General features: G+C 36.5%; 1 long non-coding RNA gene across 1 annotated transcript; it reads right to left on the reverse strand.

Moving 5' to 3' along the window:
• Positions 1–2,913: 2,913 nt before the first annotated feature.
• Positions 2,914–3,257, reverse strand: LOC120730698. Its single transcript, XR_005695180.1, has 2 exons — positions 3,167–3,257; positions 2,914–3,063 (listed from the first exon to the last, which is right to left on the reverse strand). It is a non-coding gene; the product is annotated as an uncharacterized LOC120730698 (long non-coding RNA).
• Positions 3,258–3,942: the final 685 nt, after the last annotated feature.

Below are 3,942 nucleotides of genomic sequence, written 5' to 3' on the forward strand. Positions count from 1 at the left end.
GTAAATATCTTGTACTTGTTTTTACACCTTTTAATGTCAAAGTTGGCCTCTGTGATTTTTCAGTGTTGGAAAGACACTTTCTTGCACTGAGGTCTGCTTATTGTAAATATCTTGTACTTGTTTGAACACCTTTTAATGTCAAAGTTGGCCTCTGTGATTTTTCAGTGTTGGAAAGACTCTTTCTTGCACTGAGGTCTGCTTATTGTAAATATCTTGTACTTGTTTGAACACCTTTTAATGTCAAAGTTGGACCTCATGCTTTTTCAGTGGTGGAAAGACTCTTTCTTGCACTGAGGCCTGCTTATTGTAAATATCTTGTACTTGTGTTTACACCTTTTAATGTCAAAGTTGGCATTATTTCTTTTTCAGGGTTGGAAAGACTCTTTTCTGCACTGAGGTCTGCTTATTGTAAATATCTTGTACTTGTTTGAACACCTTTTAATGTCAAAGTTGGCCTTTTTTCTTTTTCAGTGTTGGAAAGACTCTTTTCTGCACTGAGGTCTGTTTATTGTAAATATCTTGTACTTGTTTGAACACCTTTTAATGTCAAAGTTGGCCTCTGTGTTTTTTCAGTGTTGGAAAGACTCTTTTCTGCACTGAGGTCTGCTTATTGTAAATATCTTGTACTTGTTTTTACACCTTTTAATGTCAAAGTTGGCCTCTGTGCTTCTTCAGTGTTGGAAAGACTCTTTTCTGCACTGAGGTCTGCTTATTGTAAATATCTTGTACTTGTTTGAACACCTTTTAATGTCAAAGTTGGCCTTTTTTCTTTTTCAGTGTTGGAAAGACTCTTTTCTGCACTGAGGTCTGCTTATTGTAAATATCTTGTACTTGTTTGAACAAGTTTTAATGTCAAAGTTGGCATTTTTTCTTTTTCAGTGTTGGAAAGACTCTTTCTTGCACTGAGGCCTGCTTATTGTAAATATCTTGTACTTGTTTTTACACCTTTTAATGTCAAAGTTGGCATTTTTTCTTTTTCAGTGGTGGAAAGACTCTTTCCTGCACTGAGGTCCTGCTTATTGTAAATATCTTGTACTAGTTTTAACACCTTTTAATGTCAAAGTTGGCCTCTGTGTTTTTTCAGTGTTGGAAAGACTCTTTTCTGCACTGAGGCCTGCTTATTGTAAATATCTTGTACTTGTTTGAACACCTTTTAATGTCAAAGTTGGACCTCATGCTTTTTCAGTGGTGGAAAGACTCTTTCTTGCACTGAGGCCTGCTTATTGTAAATATCTTGTACTTGTGTTTACACCTTTTAATGTCAAAGTTGGCATTATTTCTTTTTCAGTGTTGGAAAGACTCTTTTCTGCACTGAGGTCTGCTTATTGTAAATATCTTGTACTTGTTTGAACACCTTTTAATGTCAAAGTTGGCCTCTGTGTTTTTTCAGTGTTGGAAAGACTCTTTCTTGCACTGAGGCCTGCTTATTGTAAATATCTTGTACTTGTTTGAACACCTTTTAATGTCAAAGTTGGACCTCATGCTTTTTCAGTGGTGGAAAGACTCTTTCTTGCACTGAGGCCTGCTTATTGTAAATATCTAGTACTTGTCTTTATACCTTTTAGTGTCAAAGTTGGCTTTTGCTCTTTTTCAGTGTTGGAAAGACTCTTTCTTGCACTGAGGTCTGCTTATTGTAAATATCTTGTACTTGTTTTTACACCTTTTAAGTGTCAAAGTTGGCCTCTGTGCTTCTTCAGTGTTTGGAAAGACTCTTTTCTGCACTGAGGTCTGCTTATGGTAAATATCTTGGTACTTGTTGAACACCTTGTTAATGTCAAAGTTGGCCTCTGTGTTTGTTTCAGTGGTTGGAAAGACTCTTTTCTTGCACTGAGGTCTGCTTAGTTGTTATATAGTGGTACTTGTTTTTATAACCTTTAATGTCAAAGTTGGCCTCTGTGTTTTTCAGGTGTTTGAAAGACTCTTTTCTGCACTGAGGGTCTGCCTTATTGTAAATATACTTGTACTTGTTTGAACACCTTTAATGTCAAGTTGCTCTGTGCTTCTGCAGTGTTGGAAGACTCTTTCTTTGCACTGAGGCCCTGCTATTGTAATATCTTGTACTTGTTTTATACACCTTTTAATGTCAAAGTTGGACTCGTAAAAAAAAAAAGAAAAAAAAAATGAAATGCTTTTTTTCAGTGTTGGAAAGACTCGTTTCTGCACTGAGGCTTGCGTATTGTAAATATCTTGTACTGGTGTTTGAACAACCTTTTTAATGTCAAGTTGGCCTCATGCTTTTTCAGTGGAAAGAACTCTTGGCACTGAGCCTGCTTATTGTAAATATCTTGTACTTGTTTGACACACTTTTAATGTCAAAGTTGGCATATTCTTCTTTTTCAGTGGTTGGAAAGACTCTTTTCTGCACTGAGGTCCGGCTTATGTAATAGCGTGGACTTGTTGAACACCTTTAATGTCAAAGTTTGGCCTCTTGTTTTTTCTTCGTGTGTGGAAAGACTCTTTCTGCACTGGGGCTGTTTGTTGTAAAATCTTGTGACTTGTTTGAACACCTTTAATGTCAAGTTGGCCTCTGTGTTTTTCAGTGTTTGGAAAGACGTCTTTCTTGCACGGAGGCTGCGATTGGTAAATATCGTGAGTACTTGTTTACACCTTTTAATGTCAAAGTTGGCATCATGTTTTTTTTTCAGTGTTGAAAGACTCTTTCTTGCACTGGGGCTGCTTATTGTAAATATCTTGTACTTGTGGTACAATTTTGAATGTCAAAGTTGGCAGCTTGCTTTTTCAGTGTTTGTAAAAAGACTCTCTGCACTGAGGCTGTTATGGTAAATCTTGTACTTGTTTTGAACACCTTTTTAATGTCAAAGTTGGATGCACTCTGTGTTGTTTTTTTACGTGTTGGAAAAGACTCTTTCTTGCACTGAGGCCTGCGGATTGTAAATATCTTGTAATTGTTGAACACTTTTAATGTCAAGTTTGGACCTAATGCTTGTTCAAGTGGTGGAAAGACTCTTTCTGCAACTGAGGCCTGCGTATTGTAAATATCTTACTTGTTTTAAATACATTTTAGTGTCAAGTTGGCGTTTGCTCTTTTTCAGTGTTGGAAAACTCTTTCCTTGCACGAGGTCTGCTTATTGTAAAATATTGTACTTGTTTTGTACACCTTTTAATGTCAAGTTGGCCTCGTGTGCTTCTTTCAGTTTGGAAAGACCTCTTTTCTGCACTGAGGCTGCTTATTGTAATATCTTGTACTGTTTGAACACCTTTTAATGTTAAAGTTGGCCTCTGGTTTTTTCAGTGTTGGAAGACTCTTTGTTTTGTTTCCTTTTGTGTTTGACTTGGAGCGGGTCTGTATTGTAATATCGTGTACTTTTGAACACCTTTTATGTCAAAGTTGGCCTCTGTGGTTTTTCAGTGTTGGAAAGACTCTTTTCTTGCACTGAGGCTGCTTATTGTAAATACTTGACTTGTTTGAACACCTTTTAATGTCAAAGTTGGCTCTGGTTTTTCAGTGGTGGAAAGACTCTTTCTTGCACTGAGGGCTGCTTATTGTAAATATCTTGTACTTGTTTGAACACCTTTTAATGTCAAAGTTGGCCTCTGTGTTTTTTCAGTGTTGGAAAGACTCTTTCTTGCACTGAGGCCTGCTTATTGTAAATATCTTGTACTTGTTTGAACACCTTTTAATGTCAAAGTTGGACCTCATGCTTTTTCAGTGTTGGAAAGACTCTTTCTTGCACTGAGGCCTGCTTATTGTAAATATCTTGTACTTGTGTTTTATACCTTTTAATGCCAAAGTTGGCATTATTTCTTTTTCAGGGTTGGAAAGACTCTTTTCTGCACTGAGGTCTGCTTATTGTAAATATATTGTACTTGTTTGAACACCTTTTAATGTCAAAGTTGGCCTTTTTTCTTTTTCAGTGTTGGAAAGACTCTTTTCTGCACTGAGGTCTGTTTATTGTAAATATCTTGTACTTGTTTGAACAC

Source organism: Simochromis diagramma, unplaced genomic scaffold (assembly GCF_900408965.1).
Source record: "Simochromis diagramma unplaced genomic scaffold, fSimDia1.1 OVJJ01000001.1, whole genome shotgun sequence".
NCBI lineage: Eukaryota > Metazoa > Chordata > Actinopteri > Cichliformes > Cichlidae > Simochromis > Simochromis diagramma.